At 44.6% G+C, this 18,457-nt stretch overlaps 1 protein-coding gene and 1 long non-coding RNA gene across 6 annotated transcripts in view; one reads left to right on the top strand and one right to left on the bottom strand.

Annotated features, from left to right (window-relative positions):
- Window positions 1-18,457, bottom strand: part of Gat (sodium- and chloride-dependent GABA transporter) — an 879,924-nt gene that overhangs the window by 683,485 nt on the left and 177,982 nt on the right. The gene's annotated exons all lie outside the window — the stretch shown is intronic.
- Window positions 66-17,088, top strand: LOC142784055 (uncharacterized). 4 transcript variants are annotated; one of them, XR_012888585.1, is made up of 4 exons: window positions 66-1,423; window positions 10,363-12,484; window positions 14,789-14,870; window positions 16,963-17,088. It is a non-coding gene; the product is annotated as an uncharacterized LOC142784055 (long non-coding RNA). The 4 variants fall into 4 exon arrangements; XR_012888583.1 differs by having other exon boundaries at window positions 14,789-17,088; XR_012888584.1 differs by having other exon boundaries at window positions 10,363-14,870.

Below are 18,457 nucleotides of genomic sequence, written 5' to 3'. Positions count from 1 at the left end.
GCTTTGTTTAGAGTTGTGGAGGTCATCTCATATTGACATTATTGCATGTTTTTTTCTTTTCGTGACTCTGAGCATAACTGATTTGGATTAACTGATTTTCATTTCCCATTTAGTGGCCCATCTTTCTACGGCTCTAAGAGGTTGTTGAAGTAAAGCCTGATCATTCTGGTTATTGATTTCACGGTATTTTAGGCAATCACCTGCGAACAACCTGACGGTTATGTCCTCACTTACGTCTTTAGGAATATCATTTATGTAAATAGAAAAAGCGGGGGTCCCAAAACAGATCCCTGTGGTACGCCTGAAGTTATGTTTTGTAGATCCGACTTGTTCCCATTTATTTCGACGTATTGTGTTCAACCTGTGAAATATGAGCGGATCCACGCTTCAAATTCATAATTTATATTCATTTCCATTAGCTTATTTATTAGGTTGGTGTGCACAACCCGGTCAAACGCCTTCGATAAATCTAAACATACAGCGCCGATCTGCTTTTTCGTATTTAGTGCAGCCGAAAAGTCATTGTTTCTACCAATTGTGTAACAATGAATAAAGTCCGTCGAAAGCTGTGCTGATTAGAAAAAAAAACTCCCGCTTGTTTTCAACATAAGCGTAGATTGATTTTGATATTATTTACTCCAGAAGCTTGCAGCGCACGCATGTCAGTGAAATGGGCCGGTTGTTTCCAATGTCTTGCTTTTCACTTGATTTGTGTACTGGAACAACTTTTGCAGCTAGACAATCATCTGAGATTCGTTTCTGTACTAGCGATGCCTTAAATATAATCTCAAGATAGCGGCCTACCCGTTCTGAATACCCGCGTAAAAACGCATTTGGTATATCATCAGGACCTATGGATTTCTTATCATATTCTGAAGTACACAGGTTATTGTACAACCTTTGAGTGTGTGGCGAATACAACGAGCTTATACCGCAACCGCAAAGCATCGTTTCAATATTGTTACAACAAGAAACTCCTCAGAGCGTGGGCCCCTTCGTGACAACAGAACACAAGCCGCGTGCGCCGATCCAGGTGGCCGTGCGTCGGTGGGCCGGCTCGCGATCACATCTCTCCGACGTGGTCAAGTGATGTATCTACACGGCGCATTCAAGGTCGCGCATGCGCAGCACTCGCCAGCCAACATGGCCGCTTGTCACGGCAGAACACAGGAAGGAAAGGTCGGCGGGAACGTCACAGTCGAGGACTCATTAGAAACGACCATGTTAAACGGCAATTTGCGACACCAAGACGTGTATTCGTTGTTCTATTCTGATCGGCTAACCTGTGATTGCGTGAAGTCGGACAATATGCCACCAGGAGTTTGCGCAAGCTGTCGTTAACTTCCCTGCAACGAGTCACCATTGTGTCCGAGCTTTCCCGCCAAGCTGACTAGCGAACAAGTTTTGTGCATTTCGCTATCAGGTAAGTCCTATCTTATGCCTTTCGTGAATTTTCCCTGCCTTCGAACTGTTCGACTGCCGACAAAATGCTCATGCCTTGAATGTTTACGCTGCTTCGAAGTCACAAAGAGGCTTACTCGAGAGTGGCTTTTTTTGCGCGATTGGCTTCGGCGGCTTTGGCTTATTTGTGAATTCTGTGCAGCGGTATCGTGCGCCCCTGACCGTGAAGTTGGTTACCAAGGCTATAGCGCTGTGGGCTTGATAGCTGCTGTCACGTGTCGTCTTACAGTACGCATTGCGTTATAGTTGACGAAAATTCCTGTACGTCCCGAGTGAGTGGCCGACAAAACTGCGCATCCCACCCTTTCAGTGGCGGTTGCGTTATCAGGCGACATGACCGAAGTTCAGTTGGCGTGTTCCGTGTAGACAAACAAGCCACTTTGATTAGCAGGGGGTGTGACAGCTGGGCTGTATCTGATTGCTATACTGCACTTATGAATATTAGTGCGACATATTCTGCCAGCAGCGTTCATTTTACTGTTTGCAGGTCTCGTGCCGGCAGTAGTTGCTGAAGTTACGTCCAGCTTGTTGTCATTTGGCTCTCGCTATTTTCGCAGTGTCCGTTAGTGATTTTCTCGTCTCAGCTGGGTGCCAGTTACCTATGCTGTGGCGCATGGCACTTTCGCTGTTTGGCTCTCAGAAAAGAATGTATTAAAAAACGGAAACACCATACGGGCGCGATTGCTTGGTTCAAGCAGCCCCGAGGGATGCACAACGCGTTAGCACGGGCCCTTCTTAAGCTCGTAGGGCGAAAAGGAACGAAGGACCTGCCTTCGCTGTAATGCTTTGGCAAGAGTGCCGGCACATCAACTCCGAGCGGTATAGCCCCGTTGCCGGGGCTATAGGGGCCTTTAACTTGTCTTATCAGCATCAAATGAAACGCGGAGCGCGTGCCACAAGCCTTATCAATTCATAGTGCGTGCCGTCGACCAGTCATTGGCACAGACAGGCCCGCACATCCGGTGTGGCAGTACTGCGCAATACCCCTATAGTGCAATATTTCTGCTTGCGTTCCAGGTATGGTATTTTAACGGAACAAAATAAAAAAACTGAGGTTAAACTATTGCAGCCTAAGGCGAGTATTATAGCACGGTTTGTCATCACGGAGTCCATCATCATAAAATTCCTGGCTAATTTTATTTATAGACAAAAATCGGTTCATAATTCTGGCAATCTCACGCTGTTTCACTTCGTGCCAGTAAAGCGAAACAATTTAAGCTCTCCCTTCCGAAAAAACGCTCGGCATTTCCAGTAAAAGTAATGCGTTTTCGGGTCGGTCTTTGAAAGAAGGGGGCAGGTGAAGCAGTGCTGGCGAACGAATTACGATGATCATTTGAAAATCAACCGCAAACCGACTATATTGTTAGGTGGAAAATAACAGTAGACAGTCTACAGCCTCAACGCAGCTCACCGAGAACATCCCCTTCTTCACTCTCAGTCTGAGGTACCTTTTTTGGGTATGTCTCACTATGCCCTGTTTCAGTCAGCCGAAATCACGTAACACGACCCCCGGCGGCAAAAGCGCCGACCCAGCGAGTTTACGGGGCCACAGCAGGAGCAGTGTGGTAACGCTTGAGCCTTGATACGCGGACGATGCCCCTTGACAGCAGAGCAGAAGAGGTTGATGGATTATCCGGGACAATTTCATATCTAGTGTCGGTCACTCGTCTAAGCACGCGGTATGGGCCCATGAAACGCGAGAGAAGTTTTTCTGAAAGGCCTGCATGTCGCGTAGAGGACCAAAGAAGAACGAGGGAACCTGTTGGAAAGTGTTCGTCGCGATGCCGCTCGTCGTAACGATGCTTCTGCGAGTCTTGGGACGCGCCCCGCCGTGGTGGTCTAGTGGCTAAGGTACTCGGCTGCTGACCCGCAGGGCGCGGGTTCGAATCCCGGCTGCGGCGGCTGCATTTCCGATGGAGGTGGAAATGTTGTAGGCCCGTGTGCTCAGATTTGGGTGCACGTCAAAGAACCCCAGGTTGTCTAAATTTCCGGAGCCCTCCACTACGGCGTCTCTCATAATCATATAGTGGTTTTGGGACGTTAAACCCCACATATCAATCAAATCATCAGTCTTGGGACGCCATTATTCTGCTGCGGGCAAGCTGACGAGTATGGTCAGCTCGGGTAATAGCGTCGCGTGCATATTCAGAACTGGACTGCGCAGCTGTTGGCAGGAAGGTATCCAACGGCAATGTTGGTTCGCGTCCAAACAGAAGGTAAAATGGCGAGTACCCAGCAGTGTCATGCCGGGAGGAATTGTATGCGAACGTCACGTGGGGTAGTGCAAGGTCCCAATCACGATGGTCAACTGAAACGTATTTCGATAGCATGTCTGTCAGGGTGCGGTTTAGAAGTTCTGTAAGCCCGTTTGTCTGGGGATGGTGCGATGTCGTGAGCCTATGTTGGGTAGAGCAGGAACGCAAGATATCGTCAACCACTTTCGAAAGGAACGTACGGCCACCGTCTGTCAGCAGTTGACGAGGGGCTCCATGTACTAAGATGAAATCGAGTAGTAGAAAATCAGCGACGTCTGTAGCGCAGCTTGTTGGCATGGCTCGCGTAACTGCATAACGGGTGGCATAATCCGTAGCCACCGCGATCCACTTGTTTCCGGAGGCGGATGTTGGGAAGGGACCGAGAAGGTCCAAACCAACACGGAAAAATGGCTCCGATGGGATGTCGATGGGCTGAAGATATCCGGAAAGGAGTCGCGACGGCTTTTTGCGACGCTGGCAAACTTCACAAGCGTTGACATAACGACGTACAGAGCGTGAAAGGCCAGGTCAGTAGCAGCGGCGGCGCACACTGTCATATGTGCGAGAGACACCAAGGTGAACGGTGGTTGGCGCGTCATGGAGATCGCGTAAGGCTGTGGAGCGCAGGTGCTTTGGTATGACCAGAAGTAGGTCGTGACCATTGAGTGATAAATTACGTCGATATAAGGTGTATAAGTGGTCGTTTAAGGTAAACATGCGAACAGAAGCGTCTTGCGGTGAAGATTCGAGCTGTTGTATTAGGCGGCTGATATCCGGATCACGACGCTGCTCGTCCCCGAGGTGAAGCAGCTGGGAGATGGAAAGGACTCAACTCACAAAATCAGTGCTCGTAGGATCGCAGTCGGCCACAGGGTAGCGTGACAGACAATCCACATCTTTGTGCAGTTTTCCTGATTTACACACTATGGTGTAAGAATACTCCTGGAGGCGGAGAGCCCAGCGGGCGAGACGACCTGTGGGATCTTTGAGGGAGGCGAGCCAGCAAAGAGCGTGGTGGTCGGTGAGAACTATAAAGTCGGCCGTATAAGTAAGGGCGAAATTTCGCGACTGCCCACACCAGCGCTAGGCATTCGCGCTCTGTGATGGAATAATTACGCTCCGAGGGGGACAGCAGCCTGCTGGCATAAGCTATCACGCGATGCTGCCCACGTTGTCGCTGAGCCAACACAGCGCCTATTCCGTAACCGCTGGCATCGGTGCGGACTTCGGTCGGTGCCGTAGGGTCGAAGTGAGCCAGCACAGGAGAAGTGAGCAAAGTGGTCAGGTCGGAGAATGCTGCTGCTTGCGAGGGACCCCAGGTAAACGTCTCATCTGGTTTGAGTAAATCCGTTAGGGGCCGAGCAATTTCCGTGAAGTTCTTGATGAACCGCCGAAAATAGGAGCAGAGCCCCACAAAGCGGCGAACATCTTTGGCAGTTTTTGGCACAGGAAAGTCCTTCACATCACGAACTTTTTCTGGGTCAGGCTGTATGCCGCAAGCGTCAACAATATGTCCAACTATTGTAATGCGACGGCGACCAAACCGGCACTTGGATGAATTTAGCTGAAGGCCGGCGAGACTGAATAAATCAAGAATTTTCGACAGTCTCTCAAGGTTGGCTTCAAAAGTGGGAGCAAACACGATCACGTCATCCAGATAACAAAGACACGTAGACCACTTGAATCCATGGAGCAGGAAGTCCATCATTCGTTCAAAGGTGGCGGGGGCATTACATAGGGCGAAAGGCATGACTTTGACTTGGTAGAGGCCATCGGGTGTTACAAAAGCCGTCTTCTCTCGGTCCAAGGGGTCCACGGCAGTCTGCCAATAACCAGAATGAAGATCGATGGAAGAAAAGTAGGTGGCACCATGGAGGCAATCAAGGGCGTCGTCAATGCGGGGCAGAGGGTATGCGTCTTTCTTAGTGATGTTGTTAAGGTGGCGATAGTTCACACAAAATTGCCACGATGCGTCCTTCTTTTTAACTAATAACACCGGCGATGCCCAGGGACTGGAGGATGGTTCAATAATGTCCTTCGCTAGCATTTTGTTCACCTCCTTCTGAATTATGCTCCGCTCAAAAGCAGACACTCTGTAGGGACGGCGGTGAACAGGGTTGGCATCACCTGTGTTTATGCGAGGCTGGACAAAGGACGTCTGCCCTAAAGGTCGGTCGCCAAAATCAAAAATATTCTGATAGACCTCGAGAAGACGTTGTAAAGCTTCAACTTGCGGAGGCGGAAAATCAGTGGCGATCATGTCTACAATTTGACGGCTGCCCAAATGTGTTGCGAGTGATGTGCGCTGCGGTGAAACAAGGGTGTCTAAGGCAAACACTTCAATTTTGAATCGAGCAACGGACACAGGTCGGCCCCGGAAATGCCTTGTGGAAGCACATGATTCATGTAGCCGAAATTTACAAGTGGTAGACAAGTTTTGTTATCTGTGATGCTGAGCACCATATAGGGCACTGCAACATTGTGCGCAAAGAGTACGTCGGTGAGGGGCGTAGCGTAATAGTCACCGTCGGGCACAGCTGGTGAGCACAGAAAATCGACGTACGTCACAGTTTTGGAGGGCAGGTGAACAAAGTCACTGCGTTGTAATCGGCATGTAGGTTGGTACGGGGCGTCACTCTCTTTTCGTTTTATCTTGCCAAGTAACCAATTGCACTGCGATACTGAAGTAAAAGCAAGGATTTGCGAGTGATACGATCAAAAGTGCTTGGCACGCCCACGATGGCCACCATTACCACCATACGAAAACTAGAGCAGAAACGGAGATAACGCACTGTAGGGGGATCGCGCAGTGCTGCCAGACACGATGTGCACGCCTGTTAAAGGTGATGACTAGACGGCAAACACTTTACTCTTCCTAATGCTTGAAACACGCGCTTCTCTGTTCGGGTTTCATTTGATGCGGATAGTACGTGTACTTCTTTACGTTACCGTGCTACCGGATAACGAATAGAATCTGCGCATGCGCGGGTCTTTACGGAACGTAAACCTTTAAGTTTCCCGCCGGATGGGGTTTAAAAGTTTACGTTCCCGCCATATAGGCTTTACGTTTTTCGCCATACCTCGCTAATATACCTTCGTTCTTAGACACTCGTGGTATCCGTATTGCGGGGACTCGAGCCGTCAAGTTGAAATAAGCCGAATTGTGAGTGCCAATAGCCATCACAATATTTCAGCCGGATCACCAAAGCTAGAATGGCCTAGGACATAGACGCCGTGAACGTGCAAACTCCCGCCAAGCTGTATAGGTGGCGCCATCTAGCTGGGCAATAGTGAACCATGTAATCACAACATTTTTATTGCAGAAACATCGTGCATTGTACGTCTGATACAAAAAACGTGCAGCGGCGTTATTACAAATGAGTTACCCCATTAATAATTTTCACCTTAAAAACATTACGCGTTATCCAATGTGTTCATGACTGTGGTTGCACGAAGTGTCACAAGATGTCGATACCATCGTTGCAGCACCCTTGTATTTTTAACCCTTTAGCACATACGAGAAATCTGCGGGCGATAAATTAACATCTCGTGGTTTTGCAACAACAGTGATTCAATCCTATCTCAGTCAAATGCAGTTTATATGCAGTTAGCATCGCCAGTTATGGTTTGCGAAAACGTAAAGGTATACGCGTTCACGTACGTATACGTAAACGTTTACATATGAGGAGCTATAACGTTGAAAAATATGCGTTCCGGTAAGACGGCAAACGCAAACCGATATCCGGTAACACGATGACGTAAAAAAGTATACGTACAAACTAAAGCTTCCTTATGTCTCCTTCCGTCAAACTCTGGACTTTGCGCCCGCAAGTTTTTGGAAGAAAAGCAGCTCACTTGGTTTCTGAAAGAAGGAGTTCCAAGTTGATTTAGCGACTGCCACCTTTAACTGCAGCTCAATGAAAGACTGTGAAGCTCTGAGATATGCCGTTGTCATTTCTTTCAATGTTTGTAGTGATATCGCTAGTACTACTTGCTATGATATAGTATGGCTGTTGCTGGTAAACTTATTGTAATACTATATTTCAAAAATATTCTTACAAGGAAACGTATATTTGCGTATATTTGTAATGTTTGCGTGTGATGGTAATAGCTGACACACTGGTGGGCTGGGACCAGTCTTTATCCACTTCGTAGTCTTTTCTTCTCAGCAGAGACCCTCTACCGCTTTATGCCCTTTATGCCCAATCCCACTACTGCCTTATGACACTACCTCACGGCGTTAAAGCGCCGACCCGGCGGTTGTCAGGAAAGTGGAGTGTTGGGCGACATATAAGGCTTCAGTCTTATGACGTGCACAACAGTAGATGGTGGTGGCGTTGAGTGCGCTTCATCGACGAGTCGCTATATCTCGTAGGTGAGGTTATTGACCTTGCGTAGGACTTTGTATGGTCCATCATAGCGAATTAAGAGCTTTGCTGGGAGGCCGATGTGACGACAGAGGGTCCACAAGAGTACTAGTGAACCGGGTGCATACGAAACTTCACGGTACTGATGATCGTACCGACCTTTCTGAGAGGCTTGAGAAAGTGTGAGTCGTTCTCGGGCAATCTGTCGTGCTGCGTCGGCTCATTCTATGGCATCGTGGACGTATGTGACAGGGGAGCTTGAACCAGCGGGAAGAATTGTGTAACGAGAGGCAGAGAGGGTTCACGTCCATAAAAAAGGTAGAACGGGGAATAGCTAGCGGTGTCATGTCTGGAGGATTTGTAAGCAAAGGTGATGTAGGGTGACGTTGCGTCCCAGTCGCGATGGTCTGGAGAAACATACATCGACAACATGTCGGTGATAGTGCGATTCAGGCGCTCTGCAAGTCCATTTGTTTGTGGATGGTATGCCGTTGTGAACTTGTGGTTCGTGGAACAGGAACGCACAAAATCCTGGACGACGCAAGATAAAAAGTGTCCGCCTTGGTCAGTAACAAGCTGTTGAGAAGCACCGTGATGCAAAATGATGCCGTGCAGTAGAAAGTCGGCGACATCGGTAGCGCAGCTGGTTGGGAGAGCACGGATGATCGCGTGACGTGTCGCGTAGTCGCTCGCCATGGCAACCAATTTGTTCCCGGATGCAGAAATGGGAAATGGCTCGAGAAGGTCGAGCCCTACGCGGTAGAATGGTTCAGCATGGATCTCAATAGGGTGAACGAGGCCAGCTGGAAGCGATGTTGGTCTTTTCGACTTTGACAGAGGTCACAGCTGGCGACATACAATTGCACAGAGCAATATAGACGTCGCCAGAAAAAACGGCGCTAGACGTGATCATAAGTGCGGGTGACTCCCAGGTGACCAGCGGCAAGTTCATCGTGAAGCTGTCAGAGAACATCTACACGCAAATAGGAAGGCACGACGAGAAGGTGGTCAGGACCATTAGGGCGCATGTTGTGGTGGTAGAGAACCCCTTCATGAAGGAAATACAAGTTCAGAGAAATGGGTGGAGTAGCGGAACTCAGGCCTTCTATGATGGAAATTAAATCCGGGTCACCGTGTTGCTCAGAAGCGATATCAAGAAAGTGATATATTTTTAGGACGCAAGCCTTTGTAGCTCTTTCTGCGGCGTCATCGGATCCACTGGATACCGTGACGGGCACTCAGCATCCTGATGGAGGTGACCAGATTTATACACTACCTAGAAGGCGCACTCTTTGAGGCGGAGAGACCAACGACCGAGACGTCCCGTGGGATCCTTGAGCGACGAAAGCCAGCAGAGCACATGACGATCGGTTACAACAGTAAAACTGCGGCTGAACAGGTACGGGCGAAATTTAGTGACAGCCCAAACAAGAGCAAGACACTGTCTTTCGGTGATGGAATGTTTCTTCTCGGTGATGGTATAGTTCTTCAAACGTACATTTGCGGATATTTACGATGTTTGCATGTGATGGCAATGGCTGACACACTGTTGGGCTGGGACCAGTCTTTATCCACTTCGTAGTCTTTTCTTCCAAGCAAAGAACATGTACCGCTTTATGCCCCAATCCCACTACTGCCTTGTGGCAATATTTTGCCTTTATCTCAATGCCCAGCATCAGAGAAAGGTTGCACGCTGAAAAATTAACAATATAAATCGAACACGAAACTGAATATTCTTGCATTTTTTTATTCAAATGCTTAGTTACTTAACATTAGTCGCATGCCACTATTAAATGACTTCATTTGGTGCTGTCACTAAGAGCTGAAGCCAGCGGTGCTTGTTGGAATGGGTATACTTAAATTTGGCCAGACCACTTTGATGTCTCTGCAACTTCAGAAAATTTTGGAAGCACTAGCTGACAGCGAAGCGAGTGGAATACGTTGTCGTTTCACATTGGCTCAATAGTGTGCAAGTGTTAGTGAAATTCAGCACTTTGCATACTTTTTATAGATGGCAGAAAATATATACTGTAAAACCTCCAGGGAGAGTTTCAGCCTTTTTTGGAGGATGTCCAATATGCGGCTGCTTGTCTCCTTTAACCATTTCCACTCTTTTATACTGTTTATGCGCCAAACTAAAAGTTATTGCATGTGTCTCTAGCTTACCAAGAACAATGCTGAACTACCCCTCCTCCCTCTCTATCTCCAAAGGACGAAATGCTGCTGTCACATTTGCTTTGTTTTTGTTCGAATACCGAAGTTTTTGCTGCGTACTGCAGGTAGCCAACAAAAGTGCCCTGATGAACTGTGCAGTGCTTACAACACGGTGAGCCAAGAATCCCATAAGAGGTGCTTATTCAGCATCTGTGGCTAACTCAAAGGTAATGTACAAAGTTCCACTTAATGAAGAGTGTTGTTTTGAGCTTGTCACGTCGAAGTGAAAATATTGCAAAGTAAGTGATGGTATACAGAGTAACACCAGGATGTATGCTACCTACCAACTAAACATTATTCACGCCAAAGTGTTAATTATGTGTAACCTTTATTTGAGGAAGAATTCCAATTGTTTTCATAAATGAGCATAGCTGTAGATTGCTGCACAAGCAGTCACTGTGTTTTGAAACTTATTAATATGTGGCTCTTATTCTTGTGACCTCCCACTGAGATAAAATTGCTTCACATAAACAGTAGAAAGGCTCTTGCTATAAATAATAAGAAATTATTGTTATCATAGTTTTTAGTTCGAATAAATCATGCTGTAGAAGAGTACTCCACCTATTTGTCACCATGGCGAGTGCATTTTGTCTGGAAACATGACCTGGCTTCGCAAAGCGTTGCATTTCTGTAGAATGGGGTACCGGCAAGTAGAATTTCGCAAAAACCGTGAAACTTTATTGTTTCTCGCAGCAAGCATTGTTATCTTTCTTGTAAATGCATGCATAGTGTGAAAAATAGTGACCCACTTTGAAATTTACAACCTTATCATTGCAGTGTCTTGGACTGTATTTACTGTATGCGATTTGTTTCTGCCAAACAAAAACTTAGTTTTTACCATTTTTCAAGGTCAGTTGCTAATTTTTTTGTGTACAATTTTAAGCACACTTTCACCTCTGGTGCTCAACAACAGGTTTGAGTGATGTGCCTGATTCTTGTCTATGAATTTTATAGAATACCTAAAATAGACTCTTCTACTTGGCGCAATGATTGGCTACTGTGTGCGCGTTCTATGCATTTAGATATAAAAATAGAAATTGCAGCCTTGTAGCATTGATTACTGTGTTCAGAAGCTTGTATACACTGTGAAATCTTGCTGGTGCCAAAATTTGTTGTGGGTGTACGATGAAGTGACTGGTAGCTAGCAATACTGCATTATTGCGGCTAATTGCACAATGGAGCATTTTTCAGCCTCTCACGTAATTCGAGCAGATGTCGATCACGTTCACTGTGGTACGACATGGCCACAAAGTTCATGCATCTGCATCCTGCATACTAGAAACCCTTATGTGAAGTAACGTGATGCTGTAATGGGGGCAGCTAAGTGAGATTTGGGTTTTCTCCATCAGTCAATATCATTACACAGGTTTGTCAAGTGTGCTCAAGTAGATTCTGCAGGCACTTGCAGCTACTGAGTCAGTAGTGAAAGCACATTTCAATTGCAGAATTACCTGTATATTGCATTTTGAAGAAACCATATTATTTTGTGACACCTTAACGTCACAGCTTGCTCACTCATTTCTTTGTGGTGGGACTTTACAAGAATTATATATCCTTATATCATGCAAAATTATTCCATTACTTTTTATATAATATAATAAATTCATGTTTTTCAACTGCTTTCTCCCCAACTAAAGCGTAACTTCTGCTAGATTGTCTCATGGGCGAAAACAAGAAACCAGGCCCGGGAAAGCAATAAGTTGCTCCATTATAACAGAAGAGAATATTACTGTGGTTCAGTCTATAGCTGAAAAATTTCTTTAAAAAGGCACCAATGTGGATATCTTGTGAGTGTTTACAGAGGATAATTGTGTTGTGCTAGTTTTCTTATCGCAGGAAGCACCTCCCAAAAGCAGTGCTACAAGGATGTGAGCCACAAGTTCTTCTCAGCGAACAGATGAGGTGCCTGAGAGCCACGGGCCGGCTGCTTCTGGCCTACACAGACAGTGCAGCCACCACAGTAAAGTTCTTGCAAATGTCTGACACATTCCTATCTTGCATAGAGTGAGCATGTTAATTGGCAGTTTTATAGCTTATCGGGATATGCCTGCAAAAGTAATTCCCTGCACAGTGTGTTTTACATTCTCTCAATGTGCCATTAGGCAGCTTTGGCTCTGTCTTTCTTTTTTATCACCTTCCAGACCATCTTGCTAATTCGTACAGAGTGCCGCAGCAATCGCATTAAGTGTGAGTATCACAGAAACTTCATTTCGAGAATCAATAATGGTGACCCCTTTATTGCCTAACCAGTATTACTCTTCGCTAGCGAAGTGGTGTGATTTTGCACTGACTGTCAGTTGGTTCTCTCTGCAACATGAAATAGTGTTTTGGCCCTAAAATTACGCCGTGTAAATTTTGTCGTTGTGAGGCGTGCTGCATATTTGTTTATCTCAAATATGCCTTGCACAGTACTTCTTTATAATGCCGATCTAGCACAGCGGCACATCAATGAGGCCTTGCTTAGCTGATGGCTGCATGTTGATTGCACAATCACTAACGTCATGCTTTGTTGCCATGTTACTGTAGTCAGAATGGTAACGTATGCATACCCCTCTTCACAATGAGAACGATGGAGAAGCCGAGTGAGAAACTGAAAACAGCTACAATGTGTGTTTTATTGGCTGTGACTTCATCATTTTATCATGTGACCACAAAGTTTGTGTCAACGTGCTCACATTTTACAGTTTTGCAGTTATAAGGAATTTCAGGCAGCGGGGCTGTTTAGTCGCTTCTTACATTTCAAATATGAATGGTCAACTTATGCACTGCATGGCTTTGTGGATTTATGTTTTGCTATGCTCATCTGTGAAATAGTCTGCAGCTTCTGTCAATATTTATGTATTCATTATACGAAACATTCTGTATGTTCAATATCTACCATTAACAGCAAAGGTTTGCAGGACACGAATCGTTTGATGAAACTAAATTCTCACTTTGTGTGAAAATGTAATTTTGAAAGAAGTATTTCATACTGCACTTCGCATTCCGACCTATGCAGTCACCAGTCTAATTACAAGCGCTAAGTACCGACGTAGTAGAAATTCGCATTTGTTGTGGATTCAGCATCTACCACGCTTTTCCTGTTGATAGTTCTTTCATAGATTTTTCATGGCACTAGAGTCACCTCCTTTCTCCCCTTTTGCAGCTACATAGCTGGCTGTTCATTGCTTTGCTGCTTTGTTTATCTTATACCTATTCAACCAGCGCATCTAAAACGGTTTTCTGGGTGTACTTGCATCATTAAGTGTTTATTAATTTATTATACGTGAAGTTTTTTTCGGCCTTTTGGCTTTTACATTTTGGCAACTTGACCGTTGTTTTCAAAAACAATCTGTAGATTGATTCTACTAAGCTTTGGTTCAGAAAGGAAAGCTGAGCAGTTGCCCAGGTGCATGGCCTGCGCCACAGCATTCTAGATTACCATAAATATATTCTAGGCCGGATAATATGTGGCTATTTGCTAGTTGCGTGTCTTGCTTTTACTTGGAGCTCTTTTCGTAGTCCTAAAATTTATCCAATGTTGCTTACAGCTATGCTACCATGTGAGCAACCCCGTACTGAGTAGATTTGTTCTTTAGGGCAGCAGGTGTACTTTTGAAGCAGGAGAAAGTGCTAGAGGCCTAAGTGCTTTTGAATTGACGTTCACATTCAGAATCTCATTATTTTGTTACATCAAGTGAACAAAGTGGTAATTTTAGATTGTATACATATTTTAAGTAGAAGTGAGCTGCTTAGTATGTTGGTATTCATGTTAAAAAGGCAGGGCATGCAAACATGGACTCAAGAGAGTAGTCAAGACACCGCAAACAACTGGAAAAGTTGACATTAAGCTAGAACCGAAGCAAGGCAAGTAAAGATATCGATCAAGACGGCATGCCTGTTGGTCTATGTGAGCGATATCTGCTCAGCATTTGATTTCTTCATTGAAATATTCAATGGTTGGCTCAAACACGCACTACCACATGTCGCTATGCCAAGCCTCAACCATTCCATGCATTTATTTATTTCTGTGCTTGTACGAAACTACATGATTCGAATTTCAGCATGCATTTACGTCGTGATATAAAGATAGCTTTAATGATTGGCCTCTGGTTAACTGTCTTATATGTTCCATCAGTATGCCTTCTCATTGTAAGTTGGCATTTGAATTGTCCTGACTCACCTGCAGCCATGTTCGCATGCCCAGTCTTTTCAACATGTATACATATAATGCGTAAGGAAAACAGGTTATTTAGTGAGTATTAAGAAGTTAAATTTATGTCTAGTGCAAAATGTTGTTTCTGTTTTCTTCTGTTAGACTTCTTGCTAAACGATGACTGGGCATTACTTTGCAGCCTGCTAATGGGGTATGAAACATACATACATGAAGCAGCAGCTGTAGCATGCTTTCGAGACAGCTACCTCATGAGGCCCAGAAAGTAACGTTGTGTTACATGGGGCATTATAGAACAAGTGAATTGTTTCTAATGTTTTTTTCTGTTTTCTCGGCAGACATTCTACAGAAACTGGCCCGAAGGTGGACAGAAGGCAATGCAGATGGACACACAGAATCCATTGGGTGGCCTCAAAAACTGTGAGTGAGCCTTAACCTGCAACTATTTGCGAGTTGATGTTCTTGTCATGTTAGACTGTGAAGTGGTTTCTTGACCAAAGTGGTGCTTTGATGCCTCAATGTGGGAAGAAGTTTTTCCAGCACTATTTTGGGAGAAAAACTTTCTAATGCAGCAGAGGCCTTTCAAACCACGTGCTCAGAAATTGAGTTATGGGAGAAAAATAACTGACACCTGATTGTTGCTTCATGCTTTTACCACAGTCTCTGTTTCTTTATCAGAAAAATTTCACGACCATGGTATCGAAATGATTTTTGTTTCAATTTATGCTAATGTTGGTCATGAGGCAACATGGCAAAATGGTACTCGGCTGCTGACCCACAGGGCACGGGATTGAGTCCCGGCTGTGGCGGCTGCGTTTCCGATGTAAGCGGAAATGTTCTAGGCTCGTATGATCAGATTTGGGTGCACGTTAAAGAACCCCAGGTGGTCGAAATTTCCGGAGCCCTCCACTACAGCGCCTCTGATAATCATATGGTGGTTTTAGGACATTACACCTCACATATCAACCAAATCAAACATGGCCAATTGCAGTGTTTTTTGTATAATTTTACAAGAGTGATTCTTTCTTGTAGAATAAAGTTATATTGTTTGTTTTAAGGGCATTTACCATGTGTTAAAAATATTTCCGACTTCAAAAATTGAACACGCCTTCAGACATTTTTACTCTGGGTTCTTTGGCTGATAAGACAGTCATTAAAGCATAAGCGTAAAGGGTGAGCATTAAATTGAGAAGAAAGGCTTACTGTCCATATCATAAACTCTATCAAACAATACATGGCAGTTGTTTTATGATGGCGAAAGTTAAGATGGTGATAGGAGGGGGGAGCTTGAATGAGGGACAAATAAATAGTTCGTTTTTGGAGCCAATCAAAATTTTTCAAGGTTAGGTTGTTTTGAATCTTTGAACGAAAATCATTTGTTTAAGTCATGGCAGTAAACTTAATACGCCTTGCTGCTTTGATAAATGGATGTCCTCTTGTCGAATCACTCATTTTTAGCGCCATGGACATAGTGTTATCAAACTGTTGAGCAGCTAGACCCCTGCTGAATGTCTTGTCCTCTGCAGCTTACGTTTTGCACCCAGTATCACCAAAATAGAAGCATTTGTTACAGTTAAAAATTTGTATTGAATGTGTTGAGATGTATAACTGATGAAAAAAATTATTGAACAAGTGTGAGAGCTTTTTATTCGACAATAGAACTTTGCCGAGGCAGCAAACTGCATCCAGGTTGCTGCCACAACTTTAGACAAATTGTCTTATTCAAACATTGGCTCGAGCAACACAATTTAGCAATATGACACTCATTCAAGCCCCCTTCTTCCTGTTAGCTCCTGCCGTAATTAGATGTACAACTTTCATGTAGTGTTTATTGAATTTCAGAAAACTATATATGCAAGCCTTGCTTCTTAATTTAATGCTCACCATTTGTGTTGATGCGTTAATAATTGTCATCACCAGGCTAATATTTCCACCATAAAGTTATGATTAGGGCGAAATGTACTGACGTGTACTGTCGCTGCGCGTGACAGAGTGCTGGATGAGTTAAGGCTATGGAAACGACAACGAAGTCCTCATCCTCTTATCTCGCACCTTCTGTTTCTGGCTCCAAAGGTGCCATTACAATATGTTGCCTGCCGCACGTAGGCGTTTGCAATTGTCTACAATAGGCTTTGTCTTGTGTAAGATTTCATATTATAACGCAAACTTCTTTTGTTCACCTCACATAACTCTTCATTATGTTAGTAGTTACAGAAATTGTAGCTGCCACACTAATTAAACGGAATTTGTTATGCTAGCCTATGAATTCTTTTGCAGTTAGAATATAGTCTGTTTAACGTTGAATTCTTGTCTATTATAGCAATAGGTGTTCACAGCATTCTGCTGCTTGTTCTGCATGTGATCAGTTCTTGTCCAGAAATACCGTCTGCTTTTGTGATTCATGAAATGGTGGTGTGAACAGAGGTGATGTACGTAGTAGACATCATAGTTCTTTAAACTCTGCAGAACATTGCTGCCACTACACTAGTACATTTTTGGACTTTCTTTTCAGACGTACAGAAAGCAGCCAAGGCGAGCTGAGCTGTTCGTGGGCCATGCACACAGTTTAATAAGCGGGCTTTCAGCACTTTTGACAATTGTGTTTCCGAATACATATGCCAAAGTTGTGTTCAACTAAGCGTGTAGTAGTGAATTTCATTGTTCATTTGGCATGCTGCAGCAGGTATGACTCACACCTTGGCAAGATAGCGCAGCACAGTGCATACACACAAACTACCCCAACATACACTTAAGATTTGTGGCTCAACTGTGAATTGTTTACTCTGACCTTGCACAACAATTATTAACAAAATGACATGAAAGCTTTGCCATCTCTGCAGGTACCGTTCTCAGTATACGCTGGCAATAAGTGTGGAAAGTTCAACCAGTCCACTGGTCACATATTTTCTTGTAAACATTTATATATAGAAGGCCGTGGTTGTTGGAAGCTGATACATGGTAACGAATGAACCGCGACTCCAAATGTTTTCTTTTTTCTCACCTTTGTACACAAAGTGGCAGTCAAATTGTTCTGGCTGCAGCTATGTTTTGTCACTCAGCAGCGTTGAACAAGCTCTGTGTCAGAACATGTTGCATGGCAAACTTAAGGAACATCCTCTTTACGTACTTTAAGTTTCGGTGACCATTTTTTATTTGTTTTGCCAATGAAAATTGCGTCGCAATCTTTGCATTATACTTTACCGATGACTTCACTCAAATCTTCAGTGCTTTTTCATATATCTTGACATATACGTTGGCGGACCGCACACCTGCGCATGATCGGAGGAAGGTCTTCTACAAAGTACAGTGGGCTATTGAAACGCCACTCCTATAGGCAAAGTGGGCAGAAAGAGTTCAGAAATTGAAGGACTGCAAAGGGGGGATTCTGCTATTGCCACCAGTGAAGCTTGTTTCAAGTCTGAGTTTAACTGCTTGACAACAAGGTATAGCTTCTATATAAACAGTGCTTGAAAGTGGCTTGGAGAGGACGACTTGGAAAATTGGTATATTTGTACCATTAACTTCTAAGGACAACATGTTCACGAGGATGTGTAATGCTATAGAACTGGTGAACCTTCACTAACTTGTTGCCAACATATGCTGCAACTGCCACCTGCATAGGAGGGAACACTTCTGTGCAACTCTACTATTTGCAAGTCTAAGTAAACGTTTTACCCTGATTAATTGACGCGTAGGTTGGAACATCCTTGCACGTACAGATTGGCTCAACAAAAAGAAATTTGCGGAACAGGGAAAGGGAGAATGTTATGTGAACTTAGCACGGGTAAATTTTTGGCCTTGTTAGTGTAACACTTTCATGAAGTTCAGCGTAGCACTTCAAATCACGAGGATGGGACAGGCTTTTGTATGTTCGGCCTGTCCCATCTTCGTCATTTCAGTGCCGCTATAAGCTCTATTAATGTCATGTGCTCTTTGTGCTTTTGTTTGCTGCACACTCCATCCTTGTGTTCGTTGTGTAGGGTTTTGTTCAGCTGCACTTCCGTTCA

The sequence above is a fragment of the Rhipicephalus microplus genome, unplaced genomic scaffold, assembly GCF_043290135.1.
Source record: "Rhipicephalus microplus isolate Deutch F79 unplaced genomic scaffold, USDA_Rmic scaffold_13, whole genome shotgun sequence".
NCBI lineage: Eukaryota > Metazoa > Arthropoda > Arachnida > Ixodida > Ixodidae > Rhipicephalus > Rhipicephalus microplus.
The sequence above is the reverse complement of the archived record's forward strand: the minus strand, read 5'-3'. Positions and strand labels throughout refer to the sequence as shown.